The following is a 12,920-nucleotide window of genomic DNA, read 5'->3' as shown; positions in this document are numbered from 1 at the left end:
GCAAAGAAAACAAGTTCATATTCACTTTTAAGCAATACAACAACAATATTTGTACATGTATTTAGTAATATTTTATGTGATAACCTGGATTTTTATCACCGTTTTCAAGTGTCTTGTCATGCTGTTAGTCTTTCACATTGCTGTTGGATGAGGATTGATTTTGTTGAAAAAGAAATGCTGATTAAATGAACATTTGGAATCGTCTCTTAATTTTTACACTTGGCTTTGACATTCATTGTCATTCATTGACATTCAAAAATCATTACAGTTACAACATTGCCCTTGTGCAGAAAAGACAGTTGATAATTTTAATAAGTCCGGTGTGGAAGAACTTGACAAAGCCCAGATTTGAATTCCACTGAACACTTTTGGGATAAACTGGAATGCTGAATGTAAAGCAGACACCTTCACCCAACATGACACAAGATACAGGGTATAAGATGGATCTTTGCTGTCAAGTCAGGAAATTTAAAATTCGTATTGCATTAATAAATTAAACTGAATCTTTATAATATGCAATGAACACTATAGCATCTAAAGGGTCAGCTGATCAACTCTTACCTAAACCTATTCCATATTAAAGGGATAGTTCACCCAAAAATGAAAATTCAGCATTACTAATCATGTCATCAAACCTGTATGACTTTCTTTCTTCTGCAGAACACAAAATAATATATTTTGAAGAATGTTGGTAACCAAACAACATAAGACTCCATTGACTTCTATTGTATGGACACAAAACCACAAATACATTTCTCAAACTATCTGCTTTTGTGTTCCACAGAAGATTCGTTTAGGTGTTATAATCCCACTATTTCAGCACAGTTGAATTGCCCAATAGGACATTTTCCACGCCTTATGCATGACAGAGGGAAGCAGTCAAGAATAATGCACATGATTTGAATGACATGAGGGTGAATAAATGATGACAGGATTTTTATTGTTTCGTGAAGTCTACCTTTTAATACATGTAGTTACTAGCATTTTGTTGGGTACAAGTACACTATAAGTGCAAATATTGTAAAATAAATTGCAACCGGATTATTAAAACAAGGTGAACACAGTGGAAATGTAAGTCGCAGCCTTTCCCGGAGATGATTAAGAATGAATGGATTAAACAACAGCATTTGAATAGGGTATTTGGAATCAAGTTCTCCTGAGAAAAGATGGTTTTATATTGCTTCCTCTCAATCTCCCTCAGGTCTGTGAGGTCATCCAACTGTTTCAAATCACCAGATATCTTTGTCCAATTGAAACTATTCACAGCCATATTAATGACATAAAACATAAGAAAAAAGGCTAAAACCTTCAGTTCCTTCAGTTATGGGTTTATCCTGCAGGTTTTAACCCAGATTAATAACATTTACTTTCTGATTAAGTGCAGCTACTTGGAGACTGTTGTTGCCAACGGCCATTCTTACGAGTGTGGGCAATTTGCTCTGACTATTAAGATTGTTCAGCTGAAAGACACTGAAATCTCCAGTAAAAAGTGATTTAATTTAAAGTAAAAATGAATAACATTTAAGCATAGCTAAAATACATTCTGACTATAAGGACAAATTGAATTCTTACAATTAAAATAAATCATTTAAACTTTACATTCATCACACCTAGGCATTTTGGTTATTTGTGACATAAACCACAAAAAATAAAAATCACTGAAATTCATTGAACTCTATAATTGTGTGTGTCAGGAAACGTGTGTATTCTGATGAAGTTGGAGTCAAGTGGGATCAGAATGAAGGTCTGCTGTTTGCTCAGCGATCAGAAGCCTCTGAGGCCTCCTCTGAACTGTCAGGATTTATACTGATGGAAGGATTACCATGAAAAAAGGGAGGTGGGATTTTTTGAAAGTACATTAATCCTACAATAATCCCATCCCACAGCATTCCTTCCCACGTCCAAACACACGTACGCAAACGCAACACAGGTGCAGCCCGGCATCTCTTTAATAAATAAGGTCAGATGAGAAAACAGCAATGTGAGAGATGATGTGAAGACATGGAGTAAAGAACTAAGGGACAGGAAGATAAATTTACAGAAACAGGTATACAGGTGTCAGCGGGACCCCAGGTGCATGGGGCACGTGAAGGAGGTCAACTGAACAGAAAGCCATCTTGAGATATGCAGCCAAGACTTCAGATGTCTATAGCCAGGATATATAGATATAAAGCCGTAAACAATTAAGAGACCACCACTTAAGTGTTGGCTTCAATCATAATTTCTGCATGTATTGTGGACGTTCTAATTCAGTGTCTGTTAAATTTCAACAAAAGCAAACCTCAGGAATGTCAATGTCACCCAACAGCAATGTGAAATACTGACAGAATGCAAAAACACATGAAAAAATCATTCCATTATATATACATTTTTGTGCTGATATCACAAAGTTTGCCAAAAACTTGGGATGAGTGATACAGCTAAAACTATTTCTATATAGTTTAACCTTTTGACAGTATTTGTCATATATCCCACTAAAACAGCAGCGGCAACATAAACAAACGTTATGTGGCCCAAATTTAACTTCCGTTAGACCTCCGTGAAGACTCAATAACTTCAGTAGTTTTAAATTAATTTAATACAATTAATGCACAATAAAATATTAACAATAATTCAAATTAATATAAATTAAATCTAAAATAAATTGTCATATATAACCAAACACAGACCGGAAGTTAACTTCGGGCCAGGTGTGTGCATCTGATGAAACCGTCTTTGCTCTAAAATATCTTAAAAGGGTAATTCATTCAGTGTAATATCTGTCGTTCTTAAACTCGCAAGGATAAAATTATGTTTTATTAATAAAGTTCGGGAGGAGCATGTGCGGATAACTAACCCGGCTGGCTTGCCATGACTAATCTCACCAACCAGATAATTAACCCGGTGTTGTATCAAAATCCGACTCCCCGTGAGATTACGACTCCCCTGTTTTCCCCTACAAAGGTTAGGATTAGGTGTTGGGGCGGGGAGGGATTTAGAGATAGGGACCAATCACAAAGCAGCATCCTAAGTGAATGAACCAATCAGAAGTAGGGGAGTCGTAATCTCACGGGATTGACAAAGCCCAGTGTCGATGCCCCGACACGGGACCCGAGGGCATGGTGTCCTCTTCCCGGACAAGGGGAGGGTGCTCCGAGTTCGGGAGGAATTACCGAGCTCGGAGCTCCCTCCTGGGGACAGAATGCCAAATACGCATACTATCCGTCCCACCTTATTATCTGCGAGGCGAACTCGTGAATTGCATAAATGCATGCCTTGCGAAAAGGTCATATAAAAAACAACTATTGCTCATTTCATAGTATCATTTGCGATGAATATTAAATACATAATCCAGCCCTAAGGTATCATGCACAACTGGTAGAAACAGATACTTTGTTTCCCATCATTCCTACTTACTCGTCTGTGAATCACATTTTCTCAAATTCCCAGAAAAGTACTTGTTATAGCTTCATGATATCATTGATTTCCTGACAGCAGATTCTTATCATTAAACAGCGGCGGTTTAGGGTTAAGAACCTTTACTGCGAACATGGTCACATCAACAGTATGAGATGTGAAGCACACATGAAGAGCTGATTAACTGCCTTCCACTTTCCATGGGACAAATCAATAGATGGAAATTCTGATAATCAGGAAACTTAACATTAACTAAAAAATATATAGTCACTTGTATATAATTCATGTTAGTTCATTTCAATAGGCTTCAAGGAACATAATTTCACGTTGGGTTTAACTGTGGTTTGCTGACTTATTTTTATTAAACTATATGACGGAAATAATTTGGAGTGCCTAAAATCTATGAATGAATGAAGCTTAACAAGACTCCGATTCACAATGGCACACAGATACTGAAGCGTCAATTCAGTTCCAAGAACGTGACATCCAGAATAACTCTATTTCAATTTTTATTTAATCTAGCGATCAAATACAATTAAACAAAAAGCAATGCTATATGTCAATGAAGGTGAAGCAGTGTTGTCATACTGTATGTAGGCAGTTTAATGTTCTTTTGAAGGGACGGTTTTACACAAGAGACCTTCATAAACCAAAAAGAAAGTGTATAGAAGGTGAAGATGTTCAATGCATGAGATCAACAGTTCTCTCAAAGTGGTATCTCAATGGAGAAATAACAGTCACACACTACGGTAAATTCTTGACCAGGGAGTGAGACGTGAAGTGACATTAATGGATCGTACAAGGATGAACCTTAAGATGTCCTCTCTTGGACCTCACAAATGAGCCCATGTAATTCCTGGACATGTTTGGGAATAAATGATTGAAATGACCTTGCATTAAGTGGTAGGAAAAGAAAAGCTGATGGACTTTATATGTTCCTCAGACCCCAGGAAACATGGGATGGCCAGGCAAGGTATTGACAGTTCTCTCTCTTGACGCTGTTAATAATGAGGCCATCCTCCCTCTCCAATCATTCTAAACAGCAATCATGAACTCAGGCCACAGGCTTACATACAGTAATGCTCAATTTAATTAGCTCAAATCACAGTCGCTGGAAAATCTGCAACTTTGCCATTGTGAGCTCAAATCGAGTCAGGTCAGTTGAGGCACTAGCACTACTGATACCAAAATAATCTTTAACCCCGGAGGGGTTGCTCTATCATTGCTCAGGAGATTTGAATATACAGTAGTTCCCTTTCTGTCGGTCTCTCGACGTTGTGTCGAGCCGACAGATGGGGTTCGTCCCTGAGAACCAATCGCTTCCGACTTCTTAGAAAAGGCCAATGAAATTGGCGAATGAAATTTGCATGCCGGGCGTCTCGGCGGTTCCAGAAGTGTTCGAGTTTTTTCTCTAAAAGAGCAAATTTCTCCAGCGTGGCATGTCCCGCTGTTCTCGTGGGTGCAACACACTCATCGAGGAGGGGGACGGACACGATGTCTGCTTCCAGTACGCTGGGGCAGATGTTGTGGATACGTCCTGCCCGCACTGCGGGCGGTTGACGATTCAGAAGTTGCGTCACGGGTGGCTGTGTTCCCACGGGACTCAGCCACCACCTCGTCTGCTTCCCGTTCCATGACGGCAGGACTACGGCCCTGCCGCCCGCTACGGCGAGCAGCGAGGGTGATATGAGGATTACTGTGAGCGCTAATCCGTCAGCCACTGGCTCGCGGACTGTTCGCACCTCGTCTCGCTCGTCTGACCGTTCCCCATGAGACGGTCCCACCTTCTTGTTCCTCAACCACGTATCGGAAACGGTACGTGATGATGAGATGTCTGTTGCAGCATCGGAGGGTGACTTACTGGCATCAGACTCCGACGATTCCTTGAAGCTCCCTCCTTCGGGGGGTCGAGCTCAGGAAGAAGCGGACGTCGAAATGTCAGCCATGCTTTCCCGCACTGCCTCTCCCAACGCTCGCGGCTGGATACACGGTACCTTGGGCTTGAGAGTGGCTCCAAGCCACACTCGCCCCAAGTGCCGTGTTCCCCCGGAAGTGCATGAGGAACTTAGTGCGACGGGCCCGACCCCCTTCGGCGCGTACATGGCAACTAGTTCCATCGCCCTTTCTTCCCTCGATGGTGGGGCAGCTAGAGGATACGTCGATGTCCCCAGGGGCTCGACCTAGACTCCCGTCCAAAGCACGTAGGCTTTTCGGCATCTGAGGTGTCGAGAGCTTACTCTGCTGCAGGCTAAACTGTCCCCTCTCTCCACGCTATGGCCATCTTGCAGGTCCATCAGGCCCAATGCGCTGAGAGAGCCCTACGAGGGTAAGACCGACCCAGCGCTTATGCAGGAACTCCGCGCCGTCACCGACCTCGCTCTACGGGCGACCAAGGTGACCGCACGGGCCCTGGGTCGGGCGATGTCCACACTTGTGGTCCAGGAGAGACACCTCTGGCTGAACCTTGCACAGAGAATGCCGAGAAAGTCAGCTTTCTCGACGCACCCATCTTGCAAGGGGGGGCTGTTTGGGGATACGGTCGAACCACAGTTCTCGACAGTAAAGGAGCAGACAGAGGATATCAAGTATATCCTCCCCAGCCGCGACTCGACCGCCCTCTGGCCGCCGAGATCCCGTGCACCGTCTGCTTCCCAGCAGCCCTGGTCCTCTTCGAGACATCGAAGAGGAGACCACAACCCCGTCAGCAGCCTCGGCGGAAGCCAAAGCGGCCCTCATGGGAAGACCCCAGGGAGATCGAGAATACCTTCGGGCCCGACCCCAGCCATTCCATCGCTGGTTGGTCGATCCGGGACGGTTCCTGCCCCGTCCCAACAGCCCACTTCTAAGAGTTTTTTCTCTCTCCTGGGCGTTTATCACAGCCGCTCTCACCTTCTACACGACGGTGTTCGGCAACTCGACGTTGCGTCACGGCGAGACCCAATGTCAAGGATAATCAGCAGCCTAAGCACTCTCAATCGACGGTGCGTTATGCCACATAATCGTCTGGGTATTATCACAGCCGCTCTCACCCTCTACACAACGGTGTTCGGCAACTCGACGTTGCGGCAAGACCCAATGTCGAGGATAATCATCAGCCTAAGCACTCTCATTTGATGGTGCGTTGTGCTACATCATCGCCAGGCAGGTAAAACTGCAGAGCCGATCTCCTCTCCGGGGGCCCCCCCACGGCGAGGGATCCACACTGCCAGCCATCGAACCACCCCCGGGAGGTCGATGAAGCAGAACGTACCCCTAGCCTCCCTGTCTCGGTCCCTGGGAGCCTGATAAGAGCTTCCCAAACCGTCACGGTGACTACGGGATACGGTCCGTCTCGGCTACGCGATCCAACTCCCCAGACGCCCGCCCAAGTTTCGGGGCATCCTCTCAACCTCAGCAGAGGCAAGGATGCTCCCGTGCTTCGGGCCGAGGTCGCCACCCCTCTGGTGAGGAAGCGATCATGCTCGTCCCTCTACCCGAGATGTTCAACGGGTTTTACAGCCCGTACTTCATCGTCCCCAAAAAAGCGGGGGTCGCTAGATCTGCGTACCCTGAACAGGCACCTACTCAAGCTGCCGTTCAGGATGCTCACGCAGAAGCGCATCCTGGCATCTATCAGATGTCAAGATGGATTCATGGCAATCGACCTGAAGGACGCTTACTCTCATGTCTCGATTCTCCCTCGTCATCGCCCGTTCCTACGGTTCGCTTTCGAGGGTCAGGCATATTAGTACAGAGTCCTCCCTTTCGGTCTGTCCCTGTCCCCACGAGTCTTCACGAAGATCGTGGAAGCCGCCCTCACTCCCCTCAGGGAGAGAGGTGTGCGGGTACTAAACTATCTCGACGATTGGCTCATTTGACACACTCACGAGATCTGTTATTTACACACAGGGACCTAGTGCTTCGGCACCTAGATTGATTGGGACCACAGGTCAACCGAGAGAAGAGCAAGCTCTCCCCTGTGCAGAGCATACTCTTTTTTGGTATGAAACTCAACTATGTCTCCATTACAGTGCGACTGACTCAGAAAGCGCTCAGTGTTGAACTGCCTGGAATATTTCAAGCAGTCAGCGGTCCCCCTGAAACTATTTCAGAGGCTCCTGGGATACATGGCATCCTCGACGGGGGTGGTCCCCCTCGGGTCGATGCACATGTGACCACTCCAACACTGGCTACAGAGTCAGGTTCCTTGGAGAGCGTGGCACACCGGCAGCAGGCGTATGGTCATCACGCTTTTCTGCCGACGCACCCTAACCCCCTGGTCTCCCATGACCTTCTGCGCACAAGGGTCCACTTAGGGATGCCTCCCTGCAGGGTTGGGGTGCCGTGTGCAACGGGCACGCAGTGTCGGGGCGGTGGACGGGCCCCTGCCTGCGTTGGCATATCAACTGCCTAGAGTTGTTGGCTGTGCTACTTGCACTGAGGAGGCTACTACCTCTCGTGCAGGACAAGCACGTGCTGGTCCGGACAGCATAGCTGCCGTGGCGTATATCAATCGTCAGGGTGGCATTCGCTCACGGCAGCTAACACGACTCGCCCGGCTCCTCCTCCTCTGGAGTCAGCAGGTGATCAGTTCCCTGCTATCCACACACATCCCAGGCGTCCTGAACCAGACAGCCGATGCGCTCTCTCGTCAGTCGACGCCTCGCGGAGAGCAGCGACTCCATCCCCGGGCAGTCCGGCTCATTTGGGAGCAGTTTGGCCAGGCACAGGTGGACCTGTTTGCCTTTCCGGACTCCACCCATTTGTCCGCTTTGGTACTCCCTGACCGAGGCACCCCTCGGCACGGATGCCCTTGCGCACAGCTGGCCGCGGGACAAGCGGAAGTACGCCTTCCCCCCAGGTGAGCCTCATTGCACAGGTCTTGTGCAAGGCCAGGGAAGAGGAGCATCAAGTGGTACTAGTTACGCCCCATTGGCCTAACCAGGACTTGGTTCTCGGAGCTAAGGCTCTTGACAACAACTCCCCCCTGGCCGCTCCCCCTGGCGAAGGACCTGCTTTCCCAGGGGAAGGGGCACGTTATGGCATCCCAGGCAGAACCCTGGAACCTCCATGTCTGGACGGGACGAGGAGATCCTGAGTGGCCCACCCCCTGTCTGGTTGGGACATCACTCAGGCTAGGGCTTCGGCCACTAGGCGGCTATACACCCATAAGTGGTGCCTCTTCTCGTCCTGGTGCTCTTCTCAGCGAGAAGACCCACTGGGGAGTAACCTCTCCCTCCTCCACACTGGGAGTGTATGTAGCTGCTACGGCCGCTCATCACGACCCAGTTCCTGGGAAGCCTCTGGGACAGCATGACCTGGTCATTAGGTTCCTAAGGAGCGCGAGAAGGCGACCGCCTCATCCGCGCTCCGTACCCTCTTGTGACCTAGGTGGCGGGCCTCAAGAGGCCCCGCCCCCTTCGAGCCTCTCGGAGCTGCCGCTCTTTCTCACCTCTCGATAAAGACGGCTCTCCTGATGGCGCTCACCTCCAAGAGGGTAGGGGACCTGCAAGCACCCTCCGTGTCCACAGATTGCCTAGAACTCGGGCCCGGGGATTCTCACGTTATCCTGAGACCCCGTCCTGGCTACGTGCCCAAAGTTCCCACCACTCTCCCGAGAGACCAGGTGGTGAACCTGCAGGCGCTCTCCACTGGGGAGGAAGACCCAACCCCATCCGTGTTCTGTCCAGTATGCGCACTGCGCCTCTACTTGGACCGCACGCAGAGCTTCAGAAGCTCTGAGTAGCTCTTTGTCTGTTTTGGAGGTCAGCAGAAGGCAGGGCTGTCTCCAAACAGAGGCTGGCGCACTCGATCGTGGATGCCGTCATTATGGCATACCGATCTCAAAATTGCCCCTGCCCGTTGGGAGTGAGGCACACTCCTCATGGGCACTGGCTCAGGGCACCTCTCTGGCAGACATCTGCAGAGCTGCGGGTTGGGCTATGCCCAACAACTCCACGAGGTTCTAATACCTACACGCGGAACCGGTGTCAGCCCGCGTCCTGCAGTGCAACGTGTAGGACCGGCAGCCGGTAGGGCGTACGCCTGCGAAAGTCCTTCCCCCTTCCTCTAGGGGGATCAGCGGCTATTACGCCTCCCTTCTTTCCCCACTGGGTAAAGAACAGGCATTCCATCCATCACTAAAGCACCTTCCTCGGGGCAGGCTGGGCAGAGCAGCCCTGCCCCCTTAGGCCGGGGAACAGTTGAGTTATCTGCCACATAGCTCTAACCGGACCTAGTGCTCCAGACGTGGTAACCCCCCCTCCGTGGGCGGTTCCGTCTGATGTATCCTCATGAATGGTTCCCACCTCGGCAACCCATGACCACCCTAGGTGGACTTCCACCTTACGGTTAACTCCTTCAGTCCGCACATTTCCCATGAGTTCTCCCTTGATGGTGAGACCATGTGGTGTCTCCACTAATTCCTCCCTACGGTAGGTAGTGGTCTCTGTAGCGTTTTTCCCCCAGGGGGGAATAATGCTTACCCAGTGGCCCTTACGGTGCCGGGCGGCTTCTCGCTGTTAGAGAATTAAGGCCTCCGCCCGTGACGGCCGGTGGCAGGGGCTTCCCACCTTTTCGAAAAAGCTCTGGGACCCCCTACCTCTCCACTGGACGGTTACAATTTCGCGCTAGCGCTCACGTCTGACTCGCCCAGGCCAGTCAGCGTCGCTCCGCTAGAGATTGTGACGCGGCTCAGAGCTGTGGCGTTTTCCATAGGAACCCCAATCTGTCGGTTCGACACAACGTCAAGAGACCGACAGAAAGGGAACGTCTTGGTTACGTATGTAACCTCAGTTCCCTGATGGAGGGAACGAGACGTTGTGTCCTTTATGCCACAACGCTGGCCGCCCGCCGCAGCGGTCGGGGGATGCTCTCAGGCTCCTCAGACCAAACGGTGAATGAATGAGCACGCCGGCTTCCCTTTATACCCGGACATCCGGGGAGGAGTCCGGCATGCAAATTTCATTCGCCAATTTTCATTGGCCTTTTCAAAATACTCAGAAGATGATAGGTTCTCAAGACGAACCCCAATCTGTCGGTTCGACACAACGTCTCGTTCCCTCCATCAGGGAACTGAGGTTACATACGTAACCAAGACGATCACAAAAATGACTTAAGCTTTTCACAGACTGGGTCACATACTGGGTCTTTGCCCCTAAACCCACAACTCTCTATGTGTTTTAAGCAGGTTGGGACTACAGCACCACCTGATGGAGGTCATGTTAACACTCTCCTAAAACAGGTATATTCTAATCTAATAGACTAATAGAAGCAAAAAACACACTTTGAGAAATGGACTCAAATCTGTTAAAATCAAATGTCTCTATTTCGGACTAACTGATTTCCTATAGTTACTTTCACACAACTAAAATATAATGTTCTGGAATTTACGTCATCATTCACATAAAATTGTCTCTTTTTCCTTAACATTTCACAAGCCAGTGACAAGGTGATCTTCTGGCTATAACTGTTGCTAGGCAACAACAATTGCTTTGCAGTCATGATGAGGATTTTTGGTCTGGCTTTAGTGTAATGTATATATACAGTATATATATTGCTCAGGACTCTGGCAAGATTGACTTCATTATCAACACTGAACCAATATCTTGAAAGCTGTGACAATTAGAGCATGACGTGTGGCATTTTCATGTTTTCTGAAGCATTATCGTGTCCTGAGTGACAGCCATGACCATGAGAAAATTTATGAATTTCCACTTAAGGCTCAGCGTGTCTCTGGAAACTGATTAACATAAATTAATCTTCCTTTACCTCAATAGACCTTGTATTCACAGAGTACGGCCTGTGCTGCTGTCCTGTGTGATGAGGAAAGAATAAATAAAGAATCAAAGGCCATTGATGTGATGGACTTCACAGTTTCAATTTGTAAATAGAAAGTGGGATACATTACATTGTAACAAAGAAATGTTAGACGTTGTAAACATAAAATATTTACGATTTCAGTAAAGCAGACGAGATGTTTTTCATGAGGGGATAACATAGTGGTTCTGCATCAGTGGAGTCCATGCCAACTCAAATAGTCAGTAAAGCAAAACGGGCAAGTAACAAATGACTCAAATGATGACGCTGTTAACTACCTCTTGCATGAAAAAGCAAAAACGTGTACTAATCCACTAAAATAGTTCAACATCATTTAGTTTCACTTTGCAGTAAATGCAGGCATAAACTTTTAGCCCCTCGAATCCAAGCCACGGCACGGAAACTTAACCGTGACTCAGCACAGAAACTCTCTCAAACTGACCAAAGGTGAAGCCCGTGGGATTTTTTGAGGACATGCAGAGATAGTCTGAATGTGGGTTCCGCTTTTAGCAATGTAAACTCCCTCTGCTCCCGCCTTTAATCCGTCTAAGCCTGCAAACAAATATACAGTATAATGAAATACTCAAAATAACCAGGGTGCCAATGAAGTCAGGATTCATAGTCAAAGGGGGTAAGAATAACCCTGCACTTTCTATTTCTTCCTTCCTCCCTCCTGTGTGGGCGATATTTTTAGCAGCGCGAGACCCTTTTCATTGACGCGGAAGGTTGCAGCCGGGCGCACGTGAGCCGGCGGCACGTGCAGGGATGAGGACGAGAGAGGAGGGGAGATCAAGCGTGGTGTATCACCAACAGCATCTCTCTGTATTCAACTCTTTCACAAGCTCACATCCGCCATTCACAAGAAACAGCAGAACCATAGATGCTTATATACATTAGATATATTAAATGCATGATATTGAATTCATAATAATATTACTAGCAACTAGGTTTTTGGAAATTAATACAGACAACTGCACTGCTTCAAAGTTTCTTAAACGCTATTCAATCACATAGGCTATGCAACTTCGATCTTTTTTTAACTGATATGATTTACACTTTCATCAATCATTTTTTCCCTTCTTCCAGCTATCTGTGGAAACTGGATCAGTATTTTTTAAAAGTAGACAGAAAAACACATTGTTTCTCTGAATCATGAATGTTCTTTAAACCACTGTTCTGTTTGACTGTAATAGCTTGTTTATACTCAGACAAAGGTTTTCTTTCACAAGTTTTTCCTTTCCAGTAAAAAGCATGACAATCACAATATGTTGTAGGTGCAGTTGGGTACATTGATTTTCCTCTGGGAACTTTGGAAAGGGCATCTGAGAACAGCAGCACATACACACGGAATGAAACTGTTCTCCTGTGCCACATCCAGAAATGCTGCAGGGTTTAACACACAAGTTCTCTGGTGGTTTGAAAACATTTCATTTTCTATCACTGTAAAAATGAACCAAAAACAAATTACCATTATTTCAAGAATGAAAAGTCCTGAGCACATCCTCACAAAAAGAAAGCATTCCTGGATGCACAACGCATCCCTTTTAAAGAAAGAAGAAATCTTTTATTGGTGTAACGGAGGCCAGCTAGTGAAGAGCTGTGCAGTGTGTAAACTCACTCCCCGACCAACAGAGACGCTCTAGCGACAGACGCTAGAGACTGCGGTCTTTAGCCTTCTCGTTAGAGCGCCCGTCTCCCATTCGGACCGTCGCCGGTTCGAGGCCCGC

The sequence above is a fragment of the Triplophysa rosa genome, linkage group LG18 (assembly GCF_024868665.1).
Source record: "Triplophysa rosa linkage group LG18, Trosa_1v2, whole genome shotgun sequence".
Taxonomy (NCBI): Eukaryota; Metazoa; Chordata; class Actinopteri; order Cypriniformes; family Nemacheilidae; genus Triplophysa; species Triplophysa rosa.
Note: the sequence above shows the minus strand (reverse complement) of the source record.